Source organism: Oncorhynchus tshawytscha, linkage group LG29 (assembly GCF_018296145.1).
Source record: "Oncorhynchus tshawytscha isolate Ot180627B linkage group LG29, Otsh_v2.0, whole genome shotgun sequence".
Classification (NCBI taxonomy): domain Eukaryota; kingdom Metazoa; phylum Chordata; class Actinopteri; order Salmoniformes; family Salmonidae; genus Oncorhynchus; species Oncorhynchus tshawytscha.
The window spans coordinates 39,161,860-39,182,957 of record NC_056457.1 but is presented as its reverse complement, the minus strand read 5'-3'; positions in this window follow the sequence as shown (position 1 = coordinate 39,182,957).

Sequence of the window (21,098 nt, the reverse complement as noted above, 5' to 3'; positions counted from 1 at the left end):
GACCAGGATGAGCTGAAACAAGGGAGAGAGGGTCATAGCCAGGATGAGCTGAAACAAGGGAGAGAGGGTCATGACCAGGATGAGCTGAAACAGTGGAGAGATGGTCATGACCAGGTTGAACTGAAACAGGGGAGAGAGGGTCATGGCCAGGTTGAGCTGAAACATGGGAGAGAGTTTCATAGCCAGGATGTGCTGAAACAGGGGAGAGAGGGTCATGACCAGGATAAGCTGAAACAGGGGAGAGAGGGTCATGACCAGGATGAGCTGAAACATGGGAGAGAGCGTCATGGCCGGCCAGGATGAGCTGAAACAGGGGAGAGAAGATCATGACAAGGATGAGCTGAAACAGGGGAGAGAGGGTCATGACCAGGATGAGCTGAAACATGGGAGAGAGTTTCATAGCCAGGATGTGCTGAAACAGGGGAGAGAGGGTCATGACCAGGATAAGCTGAAACAGGGGCGAGAGGGTCATGACCAGGATGAGCTGAAACAGGGGAGAGAGTTTCATAGCCAGGATGTGCTGAAACAGGGGAGATAGTTTCATAGCCAGGATGTGCTGAAACAAGGGAGATCGTTTCATAGCCAGGATGTGCTGAAACAAGGGAGATAGTTTCATAGCCAGGATGTGCTGAAACAAGGGAGATAGTTTCATAGCCAGGATGTGCTGAAACAGGGGAGATATTTTAATAGCCAGGATGTGCTGAAACAGGGGAGATATTTTAATAGCCAGGATGTGCTGAAACAGGGGAGATATTTTAATAGCCAGGATGAGCTGAAACAAGGGAGGGTCATGACCAGGATGAGCTGAAACAGGGGAGAGAGGGTCATGACCAGGATGAGCTGAAACAAGGAAGAGAGGGTCATAGCCAGGATGAGCTGAAACAAGGGAGGGTCAGGACCAGGATGAGCTGAAACAGGGGAGAGAGGGTCATGACCAGGATGAGCTGAAACAGTGGAGAGAGGGCCATGACCAGGATGAGCTGAAACAAGGGAGAGAGGGTCATAGCCAGGATGAGCTGAAACAAGGGAGGGTCATGACCAGGATGAGCTGAAACAGGGGAGAGAGGGTCATGACCAGGATGAGCTGAAACAAGGAAGAGAGGGTCATAGCCAGGACGACCTGAAACAGGGGAGAGAGGGTCATGACCAGGATAACCTGAAACAAAGGAGGGAGGGTCATGACCAGGATGAGCTGAAACAAGGGAGAGAGGGTCATAGCCAGGATGAGCTGAAACAGGGGAGAGAGGGTCATGACCAGGATGAGCTGAAACAAGGGAGAGAGGGTCATAGCCAGGATGAGCTGAAACAAGGGAGAGAGGGTCATGACCAGGATGAGCTGAAACAGTGGAGAGATGGTCATGACCAGGTTGAACTGAAACAGGGGAGAGAGGGTCATGGCCAGGTTGAGCTGAAACATGGGAGAGAGTTTCATAGCCAGGATGTGCTGAAACAGGGGAGAGAGGGTCATGACCAGGATAAGCTGAAACAGGGGAGAGAGGGTCATGACCAGGATGAGCTGAAACATGGGAGAGAGCGTCATGGCCGGCCAGGATGAGCTGAAACAGGGGAGAGAAGATCATGACAAGGATGAGCTGAAACAGGGGAGAGAGGGTCATGACCAGGATGAGCTGAAACATGGGAGAGAGTTTCATAGCCAGGATGTGCTGAAACAGGGGAGAGAGGGTCATGACCAGGATAAGCTGAAACAGGGGTGAGAGGGTCATGACCAGGATGAGCTGAAACAGGGGAGAGAGTTTCATAGCCAGGATGTGCTGAAACAGGGGAGATAGTTTCATAGCCAGGATGTGCTGAAACAAGGGAGATCATTTCATAGCCAGGATGTGCTGAAACAAGGGAGATAGTTTCATAGCCAGGATGTGCTGAAACAAGGGAGATAGTTTCATAGCCAGGATGTGCTGAAACAGGGGAGATATTTTAATAGCCAGGATGTGCTGAAACAGGGGAGATATTTTAATAGCCAGGATGTGCTGAAACAGTGGAGAGAGGGTCATGACCAGGTTGAGCTGAAACAAGGGAGAGAGGGTCATGACCAGGATGAGCTGAAACAGTGGAGAGAGGGTCATGACCAGGATGAGCTGAAACATGGGAGAGAGGGACATGGCCAGGATCAGCTAAATCATGAGAGAGAGGGTCATGGCCAGGATGTGCTGAAACAGGGGAGAGAGGGTCATAGCCAGGATGAGCTGAAACAGGGGAGAGAGGGTCATGACCAGGATGAGCTGAAACAGGGGAGAGAGGGTCATGGCCAGGATGAGCTGAAACAGGGGAGAGAGGGTCATGACCAGGATGAGCTGAAACAGGGGAGAGAGGGTCATGACCAGGATGAGCTGAAACAGGGGAGAGAGGGTCATGACCAGAATGAGCTGAAACAAGGGAGAGAGGGTCATAGCCAGGATGAGCTGAAACAGGGGAGAGAGGGTCATGACCAGGATGAGCTGAAACAGGGGAGAGAGGGTCATGACCAGAATGAGCTGAAACAAGGGAGAGAGGGTCATAGCCAGGATGAGCTGAAACAGGGGAGAGATGGTCATGACCAGGATGAACTGAAACATGGGAGAGAGCGTCATGGCCAGGATGAGCTGAAACAGGGAGAGAAGATCATGACCAGGATGAGCTGAAACAGGGGAGAGAGGGTCATGACCAGGATGAGCTGAAACATGGGAGAGAGTTTCATAGCCAGGATGTGCTGAAACAGGGGAGAGAGGGTCATGACCAGGATAAGCTGAAACAGGGAGAGAGTTTCATAGCCAGGATGTGCTGAAACAGGGGAGATAGTGTCATAGCCAGGATGTGCTGAAACAAGGGAGTTAGTTGCATAGCCAGGATGTGCTGAAACAAGGGAGTTGTTTCATAGCCAGGATGTGCTGAAACAGGGGAGAGAGGGTCATGACCAGGATGAGCTGAAACAGGGGAGAGAGGGTCATGACCAGGATGAGCTGAAACAGGGGAGAGAGTTTCATAGCTAGGATGAGCTGAAACAAGGGAGAGAGTTTCATAGCCAGGATGTGCTGAAACAGGGGAGATATTTTAATAGCCAGGATTTGCTGAAACGGGAGATATTTTAATAGCCAGGATGTGCTGAAACAGGGGAGAGAGGGTCATAGCCAGGATGAGCTGAAACAGGGGAGAGAGCGTCATGACCAGGATGAGCTGAAACAGGGGAGAGAGTTTCATAGCTAGGATGAGCTGAAACAAGGGAGATAGTTTCATAGCCAGGATGTGCTGAAACAAGGGAGATAGTTTCATAGCCAGGATGTGCTGACACAAGGGAGAGAGGGTCATGACCAGGATGAGCTGAAACAGTGGAAAGATGGTCATGACTAGGATGAGCTGAAACATGGGAGAGAGGGTCACGGCCAGGATCAGCTAAAACATGAGAGAGAGGGTCATGGCCAGGATGTGCTGAAACAGGGGAGAGAGGGTCATAGCCAGGATGAGCTGAAAGAGTGGAGAGAGGGTCATGACCAGGATAAGCTGAAACAGGGGAGAGAGGGTCATGACCAGGATGAGCTGAAACATGGGAGAGAGCGTCATGGCCGGCCAGGATGAGCTGAAACAGGGGAGAGAAGATCATGACAGGATGAGCTGAAACAGGGGAGAGAGGGTCATGACCAGGATGAGCTGAAACATGGGAGAGAGTTTCATAGCCAGGATGTGCTGAAACAGGGGGAGAGGGTCATGACCAGGATAAGCTGAAACAGGGGTGAGAGGGTCATGACCAGGATGAGCTGAAACAGGGAGAGAGTTTCATAGCCAGGATGTGCTGAAACAGGGGAGATAGTTTCATAGCCAGGATGTGCTGAAACAAGGGAGATCATTTCATAGCCAGGATGTGCTGAAACAAGGGAGATAGTTTCATAGCCAGGATGTGCTGAAACAAGGGAGATAGTTTCATAGCCAGGATGTGCTGAAACAGGGGAGATATTTTAATAGCCAGGATGTGCTGAAACAGGGGAGATATTTTAATAGCCAGGATGTGCTGAAACAGTGGAGAGAGGGTCATGACCAGGTTGAGCTGAAACAAGGGAGAGAGGGTCATGACCAGGATGAGCTGAAACAGTGGAGAGAGGGTCATGACCAGGATGAGCTGAAACATGGGAGAGAGGGACATGGCCAGGATCAGCTAAATCATGAGAGAGAGGGTCATGGCCAGGATGTGCTGAAACAGGGGAGAGAGGGTCATAGCCAGGATGAGCTGAAACAGGGGAGAGAGGGTCATGACCAGGATGAGCTGAAACAGGGGAGAGAGGGTCATGGCCAGGATGAGCTGAAACAGGGGAGAGAGGGTCATGACCAGGATGAGCTGAAACAGGGGAGAGAGGGTCATGACCAGGATGAGCTGAAACAGGGGAGAGAGGGTCATGACCAGAATGAGCTGAAACAAGGGAGAGAGGGTCATAGCCAGGATGAGCTGAAACAGGGGAGAGAGGGTCATGACCAGGATGAGCTGAAACAGGGGAGAGAGGGTCATGACCAGAATGAGCTGAAACAAGGGAGAGAGGGTCATAGCCAGGATGAGCTGAAACAGGGGAGAGATGGTCATGACCAGGATGAACTGAAACATGGGAGAGAGCGTCATGGCCAGGATGAGCTGAAACAGGGGAGAGAAGATCATGACCAGGATGAGCTGAAACAGGGGAGAGAGGGTCATGACCAGGATGAGCTGAAACATGGGAGAGAGTTTCATAGCCAGGATGTGCTGAAACAGGGGAGAGAGGGTCATGACCAGGATAAGCTGAAACAGGGGAGAGAGTTTCATAGCCAGGATGTGCTGAAACAGGGGAGATAGTGTCATAGCCAGGATGTGCTGAAACAAGGGAGTTAGTTGCATAGCCAGGATGTGCTGAAACAAGGGAGTTGTTTCATAGCCAGGATGTGCTGAAACAGGGGAGAGAGGGTCATGACCAGGATGAGCTGAAACAGGGGAGAGAGGGTCATGACCAGGATGAGCTGAAACAGGGGAGAGAGTTTCATAGCTAGGATGAGCTGAAACAAGGGAGAGAGTTTCATAGCCAGGATGTGCTGAAACAGGGGAGATATTTTAATAGCCAGGATTTGCTGAAACGGGAGATATTTTAATAGCCAGGATGTGCTGAAACAGGGGAGGGTCATAGCCAGGATGAGCTGAAACAGGGAGAGAGCGTCATGACCAGGATGAGCTGAAACAGGGGAGAGAGTTTCATAGCTAGGATGAGCTGAAACAAGGGAGATAGTTTCATAGCCAGGATGTGCTGAAACAAGGGAGATAGTTTCATAGCCAGGATGTGCTGACACAAGGGAGAGAGGGTCATGACCAGGATGAGCTGAAACAGTGGAAAGATGGTCATGACTAGGATGAGCTGAAACATGGGAGAGAGGGTCACGGCCAGGATCAGCTAAAACATGAGAGAGAGGGTCATGGCCAGGATGTGCTGAAACAGGGGAGAGAGGGTCATAGCCAGGATGAGCTGAAAGAGTGGAGAGAGGGTCATGGCCAGGATGAGCTGAAACAGGGGAGAGAGGGTCATGACCAGGATGAGCTGAAACAGGGGAGAGAGGGTCATGACCAGGATGAGCTGAAACAGGGGAGAGAGGGTCATGACCAGAATGAGCTGAAACAAGGGAGAGATTGTCATAGCCAGGATGAGCTGAAACAGGGGAGAGAGGGTCATGACCAGGATGAGCTGAAACAGGGGAGAGAGGGTCACGGCCAGGATCAGCTAAATCATGAGAGAGAGGGTCATGGCCAGGATGTGCTGAAACAGGGGAGAGAGGGTCATAGCCAGGATGAGCTGAAACAGGGGAGAGAGGGTCATGGCCAGGATGTGCTGAAACAAGGGAGAGAGGGTCATAGCCAGGATGTGCTGAAACAGAGGAGATAGTTTCATAGCCAAGATGTGCTGAAACAGGGGAGATATTTTAATAGCCAGGATGTGCTGAAACAGTGGAGAGAGGGTCATGACCAGGTTGAGCTGAAACAAGGGAGAGAGGGTCACGGCCAGGATCAGCTAAATCATGAGAGAGAGGGTCATGGCCAGGATGTGCTGAAACAGGGAGAAAGGGTCATAGCCAGGATGAGCTGAAACAGGGGAGAGAGGGTCATGACCAGGATGAGCTGAAACAGGGGAGAGAGGGTCATGGCCAGGATGAGCTGAAACAGGGGAGATAGGGTCATGACCAGGATGAGCTGAAACAGGGGAGAGAGGGTCATGACCAGGATGAGCTGAAACAGGGGAGAGAGGGTCATGACCAGAATGAGCTGAAACAAGGGAGAGAGGGTCATAGCCAGGATGAGCTGAAACAGGGGAGAGAGGGTCATGACCAGGATGAACTGAAACATGGGAGAGAGCATCATGGCCAGGATGAGCTGAAACAGGGGAGAGAAGATCATGACCAGGATGAGCTGAAACATGGGAGAGAGTTTCATAGCCAGGATGTGCTGAAACAGGGGAGAGAGGGTCATGACCAGGATAAGCTGAAACAGGGGAGAGGGTCATGACCAGGATGAGCTGAAACAGGGGAGAGAGTTTCATAGCCAGGATGTGCTGAAACAGGGAGATAGTTTCATAGCCAGGATGTGCTGAAACAAGGGAGATAGTTTCATAGCCAGGATGTGCTGAAACAAGGGAGATAGTTTCATAGCCAGGATGTGCTGAAACAGGGGAGAGATGTTCATGACCAGGATGAGCTGAAACAGGGGAGAGAGAGTCATGACCAGGATGAGCTGAAACAGGGGAGAGAGGGTCATGACCAGGATGAGCTGAAACAGGGGAGAGAGTTTCATAGCTAGGATGAGCTGAAACAAGGGAGAGAGTTTCATAGCCAGGATGTGCTGAAACAGGGGAGATATTTTCATTGCCAGGATGTGCTGAAACAGGGGAGATAGTTTCATAGCCAGGATGTGCTGAAACAAGCAAGATAGTTTCATAGCCAGGATGTGCTGAAACAAGGGAGAGAGGGTCATGACCAGGATGAGCTGAAACAGTGGAAAGATGGTCATGACTAGGATGAGCTGAAACATGGGAGAGAGGGTCACGGCCAGGATCAGCTAAAACATGAGAGAGAGGGTCATGGCTAGGATGTGCTGAAACAGGGGAGAGAGGGTCATAGCCAGGATGAGCTGAAAGAGTGGAGAGAGGGTCATGACCAGTATGAGCTGAAACAGGGGAGAGAGTGTCATGACCAGGATGAGCTGAAACAGGGGAGAGAGTTTCATAGCTAGGATGAGCTGAAACAAGGGAGAGAGTTTCATAGCCAGGATGAGCTGAAACAGGGGAGAGAGGGTCATGACCAGGATGAGCTGAAACAGGGGAGAGAGGGTCATGACCAGAATGAGCTGAAACAAGGGAGAGATTGTCATAGCCAGGATGATCTGAAACAGGGGAGAGAGAGTCATGACCAGGATGAGATGAAACAGTGGAAAGATGGTCATGACTAGGATGAGCTGAAACATGGGAGAGAGGGTCATGACCAGGATGAGATGAAACAGTGGAAAGATGGTCATGACTAGGATGAGCTGAAACATGGGATAGAGGGTAATGGCCAGGATCAGCTAAAACATGAGAGAGAGGGTCATGGCTAGGATGTGCTGAAACAGGGGAGAGAGGGTCATAGCCAGGATGTGCTGAAACAGTGGAGAGAGGGTCATGACCAGGATGAGCTGAAACATGGGAGAGAGGGTCACGGCCAGGATCAGCTAAAGCATGAGAGAGAGGGTCATGGCCAGGATGTGCTGAAACAGGGGAGAGAGGGTCATAGCCAGGATGAGCTGAAACAGGGGAGAGAGGGTCATGACCAGGATGAGCTGAAACAGGGGAGAGAGGGTCATGGCCAAGATGAGCTGAAACAGGGGAGAGAGGGTCATGACCAGGATGAGCTGAAACATGGGAGATAGGGTCATGACCAGGATGAGCTGAAACAGGGGAGAGAGGGTCATGACCAGAATGAGCTGAAACAAGGGAGAGAGGGTCATAGCCAGGATGAGCTGAAACAGGGGAGAGAGGGTCATGACCAGGATGAACTGAAACATGGGAGAGAGCGTCATGGCCAGGATGAGCTGAAACAGGGGAGAGAAGATCATGACCAGGATGAGCTGAAACATGGGAGAGAGTTTCATAGCCATGATGTGCTGAAACAGGGGAGAGAGGGTCATAGCCAGGATGAGCTGAAACAGGGGAGAGAGGGTCATGACCAGGATGAGCTGAAACAGGGGAGAGAGGGTCATGGCCAGGATGAGCTGAAACAGGGGAGAGAGGGTCATGACCAGGATGAGCTGAAACAGGGGAGAGAGGGTCATGACCAGGATGAGCTGAAACAGGGGAGAGAGGGTCATGACCAGAATGAGCTGAAACAAGGGAGAGATTGTCATAGCCAGGATGAGCTGAAACAGGGGAGAGAGAGTCATGACCAGGATGAGCTGAAACATGGGAGAGAGGGTCACGGCCAGGATCAGCTAAATCATGAGAGAGAGGGTCATGGCCAGGATGTGCTGAAACAGGGGAGAGAGGGTCATAGCCAGGATGAGCTGAAACAGGGGAGAGAGGGTCATGGCCAGGATGTGCTGAAACAGGGGAGAGATAGTCATAGCCAGGATGTGCTGAAACAGGGGAGATATTTTAATAGCCAGGATGTGCTGAAACAGGGGAGATATTTTAATAGCCAGGATGTGCTGAAACAGTGGAGAGAGGGTCATGACCAGGTTGAGCTTAAACAAGGGAGAGAGGGTCATGACCAGGATGAGCTGAAACAGTGGAGAGAGGGTCATGACCAGGATGCGCTGAAACATGGGAGAGAGGTTCACGGCCAGGATCAGCTAAATCATGAGAGAGAGGGTCATGGCCAGGATGTGCTGAAACAGGGGAGAGAGGGTCATAGCCAGGATGAGCTGAAAAAGGGGAGAGAGGGTCATGACCAGGATGAGCTGAAACAGGGGAGAGAGGGTCATGGCCAGGATGAGCTGAAACAGGGGAGAGAGGGTCATGACCAGGATGAGCTGAAACAGGGGAGAGAGGGTCACGGCCAGGATCAGCTAAATCATGAGAGAGAGGGTCATGGCCAGGATGTGCTGAAACAGGGGAGAGAGGGTCATAGCCAGGATGAGCTGAAACAGGGGAGAGAGGGTCATGACCAGGATGAGCTGAAACAGGGGAGAGAGGGTCATGACCAGGATGAGCTGAAACAGGGGAGAGAGGGTCATGACCAGGATGAGCTGAAACAGGGGAGAGAGGGTCATGACCAGAATGAGCTGAAACAAGGGAGAGATTGTCATAGCCAGGATGAGCTGAAACAGGGGAGAGAGGGTCATGACCAGGATGAGCTAAAACATGGGGGAGAGGGTCACGGCCAGGATCAGCTAAATCATGAGAGAGAGGGTCATGGCCAGGATGTGCTGAAACAGGGGAGAGAGGGTCATAGCCAGGATGAGCTGAAACAGGGGAGAGAGGGTCATGTCCAGGATGTGCTGAAACAGGGGAGAGAGGGTCATAGCCAGGATGAGCTGAAACAGGGGAGAGAGGGTCATGTCCAGGATGTGCTGAAACAGGGGAGAGAGGGTCATAGCCAGGATGAGCTGAAACAGGGGAGAGAGGGTCATAGCCAGGATGAGCTGAAACAGGGGAGAGAGGGTCATGACCAGGATGAGCTGAAACAGGGGAGAGAGTTTCATAGCTAGGATGAGCTGAAACAAGGGAGATAGTTTCATAGCCAGGATGTGCTGAAACAAGGGAGATAGTTTCATAGCCAGGATGTGCTGACACAGAGAGGGTCATAGGGGTATCAATGTCAGGATTCAAATTTTAAGTCTTCCTTCCTCTGATGTCCTGAGAAAATGTTCAGTTTCTTTGCTTGTTGAATTATATCAAAATAATTTTCATTACAATAAATAATTGACTAAAAATTGAGGAAATAACTTGAAGCTAACTGTCCACCAGCTGCCTAACAGTCCATTATTTTCTTCTGATAATCTATTCAAAATATATTGTGTCTCAACAGAACAGTGAAAACCACAGTTATCTATGCAGCAGGATAGGAGAGAGAGGGTCATGACCAGGATGAGCTGAAACAGGGTAGAGAGTTTCATAGCCAGGATGTGCTGAAACAGGGGAGAGAGGGTCATGACCAGGATGAGCTGAAACAGGGGAGAGAGGGTCATGACCAGGATGAGCTGAAACAGGGGAGAGAGTTTCATAGCTAGGATGAGCTGAAACAAGGGAGAGAGTTTCATAGCCAGGATGAGCTGAAACAGGGGAGATAGTTTCATAGCCAAGATGTGCTGAAACAGGGGAGATATTTTAATAGCCAGGATGTGCTGAAACAGGGGAGATAGTTTCATAGCCAGGATGTGCTGAAACAAGGGAGAGAGGGTCATGACCAGGATGAGCTGAAACAGTGGAAAGATGGTCATGACTAGGATGAGCTGAAACATGGGATAGAGGGTAACGGCCAGGATCAGCTAAAACATGAGAGAGAGGTTCATGGCTAGGATGTGCTGAAACAGGGGAGAGAGGGTCATAGCCAGGATGAGCTGAAACAGGGGAGAGAGGGTCATGGCCAGGATGAGCTGAAACAGGGGAGAGAGGGTCATGACCAGGATGAGCTGAAACAGGGGAGAGAGGGTCATGACCAGGATGAGCTAAAACAGGGGGGAGAGGGTCATGACCAGAATGAGCTGAAACAAGGGAGAGATTGTCATAGCCAGGATGAGCTGAAACAGGGGAGAGAGAGTCATGACCAGGATGAGCTGAAACATGGGAGAGAGGGTCACGGCCAGGATCAGCTAAATCATGAGAGAGAGGGTCATGGCCAGGATGTGCTGAAACAGGGGAGAGAGGGTCATAGCCAGGATGAGCTGAAACAGGGGAGAGAGGGTCATGGCCAGGATGTCCTGAAACAGGGAGAGAGGGTCATAGCCAGGATGTGCTGAAACAGGGGAGATAGTTTCATAGCCAAGATGTGCTGAAACAGGGGAGATATTTTAATAGCCAGGATGTGCTGAAACAGGGGAGATATTTTAATAGCCAGGATGTGCTGAAACAGTGGAGAGAGGGTCATGACCAGGATGAGCTGAAACATGGGAGAGAGGGTCACAGCCAGGATCAGCTAAATCATGAGAGAGAGGGTCATGGCCAGGATGTGCTGAAACAGGGGAGAGAGGGTCATAGCCAGGATGAGCTGAAACAGGGGAGAGAGGGTCATGACCAGGATGAGCTTAAACAGGGGAGAGAGGGTCATGGCCAGGATGAGCTGAAACAGGGGAGAGAGGGTCATGACCAGGATGAGCTGAAACAGGGGAGAGAGGGTCATGACCAGGATGAGCTGAAACAGGGGAGAGAGGGTCATGACCAGAATGAGCTGAAACAAGGGAGAGAGGGTCATAGCCAGGATGAGCTGAAACAGGGGAGAGAGGGTCATGACCAGGATGAACTGAAACATGGGAGAGAGCGTCATGGCCAGGATGAGCTGAAACAGGGGAGAGAAGATCATGACCAGGATGAGCTGAAACATGGGAGAGAGTTTCATAGCCAGGATGTGCTGAAACAGGGGAGAGAGGGTCATGACCAGGATAAGCTGAAACAGGGGAGAGAGGGTCATGACCAGGATGAGCTGAAACAGGGGAGAGAGTTTCATAGCCAGGATGTGCTGAAACAGGGGAGATAGTTTCATAGCCAGGATGTGCTGAAACAAGGGAGATAGTTTCATAGCCAGGATGTGCTGAAACAAGGGAGATAGTTTCATAGCCAGGATGTGCTGAAACAGGGGAGAGATGTTCATGACCAGGATGAGCTGAAACAGGGGAGAGAGGGTCATGACCAGGATGAGCTGAAACAGGGGAGAGAGGGTCATGACCAGGATGAGCTGAAACAGGGGAGAGAGTTTCATAGCTAGGATGAGCTGAAACAAGGGAGAGAGTTTCATAGCCAGGATGTGCTGAAACAGGGGAGATATTTTCATAGCCAGGATGAGCTGAAACAGGGGAGATAGTTTCATAGCCAGGATGTGCTGAAACAGGGGAGATATTTTCATAGCCAGGATGAGCTGAAACAGGGGAGATAGTTTCATAGCCAGGATGTGCTGAAACAAGCAAGATAGTTTCATAGCTAGGATGTGCTGAAACAAGGGAGAGAGGGTCATGACCAGGATGAGCTGAAACAAGGGAGAGAGGGTCATGACCAGGATGAGCTGAAACAGTGGAAAGATGGTCATGACTAGGATGAGCTGAAACATGGGATAGAGGGTAACGGCCAGGATCAGCTAAAACATGAGAGAGAGGGTCATGGCTAGGATGTGCTGAAACAGGGGAGAGAGGGTCATAGCCAGGATGAGCTGAAACAGGGGAGAGAGGGTCATGACCAGGATGAGCTGAAACAGGGGAGAGAGGGTCATGGCCAGGATGAGCTGAAACAGGGGAGAGAGGGTCATGACCAGGATGAGCTGAAACAGGGGAGAGAGGGTCATGACCAGGATGAGCTGAAACAGGGGGAGAGGGTCATGACCAGAATGAGCTGAAACAAGGGAGAGATTGTCATAGCCAGGATGAGCTGAAACAGGGGAGAGAGGGTCATGACCAGGATGAGCTGAAACATGGGGGAGAGGGTCACGGCCAGGATCAGCTAAATCATGAGAGAGAGGGTCATGGCCAGGATGTGCTGAAACAGGGGAGAGAGGGTCATAGCCAGGATGAGCTGAAACAGGGGAGAGAGGGTCATGACCAGGATGAGCTGAAACAGGGGAGAGAGTTTCATAGCTAGGATGAGCTGAAACAAGGGAGATAGTTTCATAGCCAGGATGTGCTGAAACAAGGGAGATAGTTTCATAGCCAGGATGTGCTGACACAGAGAGGGTCATAGGGGTATCAATGTCAGGATTCAAATTTTAAGTCTTCCTTCCTCTGATGTCCTGAGAAAATGTTCAGTTTCTTTGCTTGTTGAATTATATCAAAATAATTTTAATTACAATAAATAATTGACTAAAAGTTGAGGAAATAACTTGAAGCTAACTGTCCACCAGCTGCCTAACAGTCCATTATTTTCTTCTGATAATCTATTCAAAATATATTGTGTCTCAACAGAACAGTGAAAACCACAGTTATCTATGCAGCAGGACAGGAGAGAGAGGGTCATGACCAGGATGAGCTGAAACAGGGTAGAGAGTTTCATAGCCAGGATGTGCTGAAACAGGGGAGAGAGGGTCATGACCAGGATGAGCTGAAACAGGGGAGAGAGGGTCATGACCAGGATGAGCTGAAACAGGGGAGAGAGTTTCATAGCTAGGATGAGCTGAAACAAGGGAGAGAGTTTCATAGCCAGGATGTGCTGAAACAAGGGAGATAGTTTCATAGCCAGGATGTGCTGAAACAGGGGAGATATTTTCATAGCCAGGATGAGCTGAAACAGGGGAGATAGTTTCATAGCCAGGATGTGCTGAAACAAGCAAGATAGTTTCATAGCTAGGATGTGCTGAAACAAGGGAGAGAGGGTCATGACCAGGATGAGCTGAAACAAGGGAGAGAGGGTCATGACCAGGATGAGCTGAAACAGGGTAGAGAGTTTCATAGCCAGGATGTGCTGAAACAGGGGAGAGAGGGTCATGACCAGGATGAGCTGAAACAGGGGAGAGAGGGTCATGACCAGGATGAGCTGAAACAGGGGAGAGAGTTTCATAGCTAGGATGAGCTGAAACAAGGGAGAGAGTTTCATAGCCAGGATGAGCTGAAACAGGGGAGATAGTTTCATAGCCAAGATGTGCTGAAACAGGGGAGATATTTTAATAGCCAGGATGTGCTGAAACAGGGGAGATAGTTTCATAGCCAGGATGTGCTGAAACAAGGGAGAGAGGGTCATGACCAGGATGAGCTGAAACAGTGGAAAGATGGTCATGACTAGGATGAGCTGAAACATGGGATAGAGGGTAACGGCCAGGATCAGCTAAAACATGAGAGAGAGGGTCATGGCTAGGATGTGCTGAAACAGGGGAGAGAGGGTCATAGCCAGGATGAGCTGAAACAGGGGAGAGAGGGTCATGGCCAGGATGAGCTGAAACAGGGGAGAGAGGGTCATGACCAGGATGAGCTGAAACAGGGGAGAGAGGGTCATGACCAGGATGAGCTGAAACAGGGGAGAGAGGGTCATGACCAGAATGAGCTGAAACAAGGGAGAGATTGTCATAGCCAAGATGAGCTGAAACAGGGGAGAGAGAGTCATGACCAGGATGAGCTGAAACATGGGAGAGAGGGTCACGGCCAGGATCAGCTAAATCATGAGAGAGAGGGTCATGGCCAGGATGTGCTGAAACAGGGGAGAGAGGGTCATAGCCAGGATGAGCTGAAACAGGGGAGAGAGGGTCATGGCCAGGATGTCCTGAAACAGGGGAGAGAGGGTCATAGCCAGGATGTGCTGAAACAGGGGAGATAGTTTCATAGCCAAGATGTGCTGAAACAGGGGAGATATTTTAATAGCCAGGATGTGCTGAAACAGGGGAGATATTTTAATAGCCAGGATGTGCTGAAACAGTGGAGAGAGGGTCATGACCAGGATGAGCTGAAACATGGGAGAGAGGGTCACAGCCAGGATCAGCTAAATCATGAGAGAGAGGGTCATGGCCAGGATGTGCTGAAACAGGGGAGAGAGGGTCATAGCCAGGATGAGCTGAAACAGGGGAGAGAGGGTCATGACCAGGATGAGCTTAAACAGGGGAGAGAGGGTCATGGCCAGGATGAGCTGAAACAGGGGAGAGAGGGTCATGACCAGGATGAGCTGAAACAGGGGAGAGAGGGTCATGACCAGGATGAGCTGAAACAGGGGAGAGAGGGTCATGACCAGAATGAGCTGAAACAAGGGAGAGAGGGTCATAGCCAGGATGAGCTGAAACAGGGGAGAGAGGGTCATGACCAGGATGAACTGAAACATGGGAGAGAGCGTCATGGCCAGGATGAGCTGAAACAGGGGAGAGAAGATCATGACCAGGATGAGCTGAAACATGGGAGAGAGTTTCATAGCCAGGATGTGCTGAAACAGGGGAGAGAGGGTCATGACCAGGATAAGCTGAAACAGAGGAGAGAGGGTCATGACCAGGATGAGCTGAAACAGGGGAGAGAGTTTCATAGCCAGGATGTGCTGAAACAGGGGAGATAGTTTCATAGCCAGGATGTGCTGAAAGAAGGGAGATAGTTTCATAGCCAGGATGTGCTGAAACAAGGGAGATAGTTTCATAGCCAGGATGTGCTGAAACAGGGGAGAGATGTTCATGACCAGGATGAGCTGAAACAGGGGAGAGAGGGTCATGACCAGGATGAGCTGAAACAGGGGAGAGAGGGTCATGACCAGGATGAGCTGAAACAGGGGAGAGAGTTTCATAGCTAGGATGAGCTGAAACAAGGGAGAGAGTTTCATAGCCAGGATGTGCTGAAACAGGGGAGATATTTTCATAGCCAGGATGAGCTGAAACAGGGGAGATAGTTTCATAGCCAGGATGTGCTGAAACAGGAGAGATATTTTCATAGCCAGGATGAGCTGAAACAGGGGAGATAGTTTCATAGCCAGGATGTGCTGAAACAAGCAAGATAGTTTCATAGCTAGGATGTGCTGAAACAAGGGAGAGAGGGTCATGACCAGGATGAGCTGAAACAAGGGAGAGAGGGTCATGACCAGGATGAGCTGAAACAGTGGAAAGATGGTCATGACTAGGATGAGCTGAAACATGGGATAGAGGGTAACGGCCAGGATCAGCTAAAACATGAGAGAGAGGGTCATGGCTAGGATGTGCTGAAACAGGGGAGAGAGGGTCATAGCCAGGATGAGCTGAAACAGGGGAGAGAGGGTCATGACCAGGATGAGCTGAAACAGGGGAGAGAGGGTCATGGCCAGGATGAGCTGAAACAGGGGAGAGAGGGTCATGACCAGGATGAGCTGAAACAGGGGAGAGAGGGTCATGACCAGGATGAGCTGAAACAGGGGAGAGAGGGTCATGACCAGAATGAGCTGAAACAAGGGAGAGATTGTCATAGCCAGGATGAGCTGAAACAGGGGAGAGAGGGTCATGACCAGGATGAGCTGAAACATGGGGGAGAGGGTCACGGCCAGGATCAGCTAAATCATGAGAGAGAGGGTCATGGCTAGGATGTGCTGAAACAGGGGAGAGAGGGTCATAGCCAGGATGAGCTGAAACAGGGGAGAGAGGGTCATGACCAGGATGAGCTGAAACAGGGGAGAGAGTTTCATAGCTAGGATGAGCTGAAACAAGGGAGATAGTTTCATAGCCAGGATGTGCTGAAACAAGGGAGATAGTTTCATAGCCAGGATGTGCTGACACAGAGAGGGTCATAGGGGTATCAATGTCAGGATTCAAATTTTAAGTCTTCCTTCCTCTGATGTCCTGAGAAAATGTTCAGTTTCTTTGCTTGTTGAATTATATCAAAATAATTTTAATTACAATAAATAATTGACTAAAAGTTGAGGAAATAACTTGAAGCTAACTGTCCACCAGCTGCCTAACAGTCCATTATTTTCTTCTGATAATCTATTCAAAATATATTGTGTCTCAACAGAACAGTGAAAACCACAGTTATCTATGCAGCAGGACAGGAGAGAGAGGGTCATGACCAGGATGAGCTGAAACAGGGTAGAGAGTTTCATAGCCAGGATGTGCTGAAACAGGGGAGAGAGGGTCATGACCAGGATGAGCTGAAACAGGGGAGAGAGGGTCATGACCAGGATGAGCTGAAACAGGGGAGAGAGTTTCATAGCTAGGATGAGCTGAAACAAGGGAGAGAGTTTCATAGCCAGGATGTGCTGAAACAAGGGAGATAGTTTCATAGCCAGGATGTGCTGAAACAGGGGAGATATTTTCATAGCCAGGATGTGCTGAAACAAGCAAGATAGTTTCATAGCTAGGATGTGCTGAAACAAGGGAGAGAGGGTCATGACCAGGATGAGCTGAAACAAGGGAGAGAGGGTCATGACCAGGATGAGCTGAAACAGTGGAAGATGGTCATGACTAGGATGAGCTGAAACATGGGATAGAGGGTAACGGCCAGGATCAGCTAAAACATGAGAGAGAGGGTCATGGCTAGGATGTGCTGAAACAGGGGAGAGAGGGTCATAGCCAGGATGAGCTGAAACAGGGGAGAGAGGGTCATGACCAGGATGAGCTGAAACAGGGGAGAGAGGGTCATGGCCAGGATGAGCTGAAACAGGGAGAGAGGGTCATGACCAGGATGAGCTGAAACAGGGGAGAGAGGGTCATGACCAGGATGAGCTGAAACAGGGGAGAGAGGGTCATGACCAGAATGAGCTGAAACAAGGGAGAGATTGTCATAGCCAGGATGAGCTGAAACAGGGGAGAGAGGGTCATGACCAGGATGAGCTGAAACATGGGGGAGAGGGTCACGGCCAGGATCAGCTAAATCATGAGAGAGAGGGTCATGGCCAGGATGTGCTGAAACAGGGGAGAGAGGGTCATAGCCAGGATGTGCTGACACAGAGAGGGTCATAGGGGTATCAATGTCAGGATTCAAATTTTAAGTCTTCCTTCCTCTGATGTCCTGAGAAAATGTTCAGTTTCTTTGCTTGTTGAATTATATCAAAATAATTTTAATTACAATAAATAATTGACTAAAAGTTGAGGAAATAACTTGAAGCTAACTGTCCACCAGCTGCCTAACAGTCCATTATTTTCTTCTGATAATCTATTCAAAATATATTGTGTCTCAACAGAACAGTGAAAACCACAGTTATCTATGCAGCAGGACAGGAGAGAGAGGGTCATGACCAGGATGAGCTGAAACAGGGTAGATAGTTTCATAGCCAGGATGTGCTGAAACAGGGAGAGAGGGTCATGACCAGGATGAGCTGAAACAGGGGAGAGAGGGTCATGACCAGGATGAGCTGAAACAGGGGAGAGAGTTTCATAGCTAGGATGAGCTGAAACAAGGGAGAGAGTTTCATAGCCAGGATGTGCTGAAACAAGGGAGATAGTTTCATAGCCAGGATGTGCTGAAACAGGGGAGATATTTTCATAGCCAGGATGTGCTGAAACAAGCAAGATAGTTTCATAGCTAGGATGTGCTGAAACAAGGGAGAGAGGGTCATGACCAGGATGAGCTGAAACAAGGGAGAGAGGGTCATGACCAGGATGAGCTGAAACAGTGGAAAGATGGTCATGACTAGGATGAGCTGAAACATGGGATAGAGGGTAACGGCCAGGATCAGCTAAAACATGAGAGAGAGGGTCATGGCTAGGATGTGCTGAAACAGGGGAGAGAGGGTCATAGCCAGGATGAGCTGAAACAGGGGAGAGAGGGTCATAGCCAGGATGTGCTGAAACAAGGAGATAGTTTCATAGCCAGGATGTGCTGAAACAAGGGGGAGAGGGTCATGACCAGGATGAGCTGAAACAGTGGAAAGATGGTCATGACTAGGATGAGCTGAAACATGGGAGAGAGGGTCACGGCCAGGATCAGCTAAAACATGAGAGAGAGGGTCATGGCCAGGATGAGCTGAAACAGGGGAGAGAGTTTCATAGCAAGGATGAGCTGAAACAGGGGAGAGAGGGTCATGACCAGGATGAGCTGAAACAGGGGAGAGAGTTTCATAGCTAGGATGAGCTGAAACAAGGGAGAGAGTTTCATAGCCAGGATGTGCTGAAACAGGGGAGAGAGTTTCATAGCTAGGATGAGCTGAAACAAGGGAGTTAGTTGCATAGCCAGGATGTGCTGAAACAGGGGAGAGAGTTTCATAGCTAGGATGAGCTGAAACAGGGGAGAGAGTTTCATAGCTAGGATGAGCTGAAACAAGGGAGTTAGTTGCATAGCCAGGATGTGCTGAAACAGGGGAGAGAGGGTCATAGCCAGGATGAGCTGAAACAGGGGAGAGAGGGTCATGACCAGGGTGAGCTGAAACAGGGGAGAGAGTTTCATAGCTAGGATGAGCTGAAACAAGGGAGAGAGTTTCATAGCCAGAATGAGCTGAAACAGGGGAGATAGTTTCATAGCCAGGATGTGCTGAAACAGGGGAGAGAGGGTCATGACCAGGATGAGCTGAAACAGGGGAGAGAGGGTCATGACCAGGATGAGCTGAAACAGGGGAGAGAGGGTCATGACCAGGATGAGCTGAAACAGGGGAGATAGTTTCATAGCCAGGATGTGCTGAAACAAGGGAGTTAGTTGCATAGCCAGGATGTGCTGACACAAGGGAGTTAGTTGCATAGCCAGGATGAGCTGAAACAAGGGAGAGAGGGTCATGGCCAGGATGTGCTGAAACAGGGGAGAGAGGGTCATAGCCAGGATGAGCTGAAACAGGGGAGAGAGGGTCATGACCAGGATGAGCTGAAACAGGGGAGAGAGTTTCATAGCTAGGATGAGCTGAAACAAGGGAGATAGTTTCATAGCCAGGATGTGCTGACACAGAGAGGGTCATAGGGGTATTAATGTCAGGATTCAAATTTTAAGTCTTCCTTCCTCTGATGTCCTGAGAAAATGTTCAGTTTCTTTGCTTGTTGAATTATATCAAAATAATTTTCATTACAATAAATAATTGACTAAAAGTTGAGGAAATAACTTGAAGCTAACTGTCCATTATTTTCTTCTGATAATCTATTCAAAATATATTGTGTCTCAACAGAACAGTGAAAACCACAGTTATCTATGCAGCAGGACAGGAGAGAGAGGGTCATGACCAGGATGAGCTGAAACAGGGTAGAGAGTTTCATAGCCAGGATGTGCTGAAACAGGGGAGAGAGGGTCATGACCAGGATGAGCTGAAACAGGGAGAGAGGGTCATGACCAGGATGAGCTGAAACAGGGGAGAGAGTTTCATAGCTAGGATGAGCTGAAACAAGGGAGAGAGTTTCATAGCCAGGATGTGCTGAAACAAGGATAGCCAGGATGTGCTGAAACAGGGGAGATAGTTTCATAGCCAGGATGTGCTGAAACAAGGGAGTTATATTTTCATAGCCAGGATGTGCTGAAACAAGCAAGATAGTTTCATAGCCAGGATGTGCTGAAACAAGGGGGAGAGGGTCATGACCAGGATGAGCTGAAACTGAAGCTGAAACAGGGAGAGAGGGTCATGGCCAGGATCAGCTAAAACATGCCAGGATGAGCTGAAACAGGGGAGAGAGGTCATACCAGGATGAGCTGAAACAGGGAGAGAGGGTCATGACCAGGATGAGCTGAAACAGGGGGAGAGTTTCATAGCTAGGATGAGCTGAAACAAGGAGAGAGTTTCATAGCCAGGATGTGCTGAAACAGGGGAGAGAGTTTCATAGCTAGGATGAGCTGAAACAAGGAGTTAGTTGCATAGCCAGGATGTGCTGAAACAGGGGAGAGAGTTTCATAGCTAGGATGAGCTGAAACAGGGAGAGAGTTTCATAGCTAGGATGAGCTGAAACAAGGGAGTTAGTTGCATAGCCAGGATGTGCTGAAACAGGGGAGAGAGGGTCATAGCCAGGATGAGCTGAAACAGGGGAGAGAGGGTCATGACCAGGATGAGCTGAAACAGGGAGAGAGTTTCATAGCTAGGATGAGCTGAAACAGGGAGAGAGTTTCATAGCCAGAATGAGCTGAAACAGGGGAGATAGTTTCATAGCCAGGATGTGCTGAAACAGGGGAGAGAGGGTCATGACCAGGATGAGCTGAAACAGGGGAGAGAGGGTCATGACCAGGATGAGCTGAAACAGGGGAGAGAGGGTCATGACCAGGATGAGCTGAAACAGGGGAGATAGTTTCATAGCCAGGATGTGCTGAAACAAGGGAGTTAGTTGCATAGCCAGGATGTGCTGAAACAAGGGAGTTAGTTGCATAGCCAGGATGTGCTGAAACAGGGGAGAGAGGGTCATGGCCAGGATGTGCTGAAACAGGGGAGAGAGGGTCATAGCCAGGATGAGCTGAAACAGGGGAGAGAGGGTCATGACCAGGATGAGCTGAAACAGGGGAGAGAGTTTCATAGCCAGGATGTGCTGAAACAAGGGAGATAGTTTCATAGCCAGGATGTGCTGACACAGAGAGGGTCATAAGGGTATCAATGTCAGGATTCAAATTTTAAGTCTTCCTTCCTCTGATGTCCTGAGAAAATGTTCAGTTTCTTTGCTTGTTGAATTATATCAAA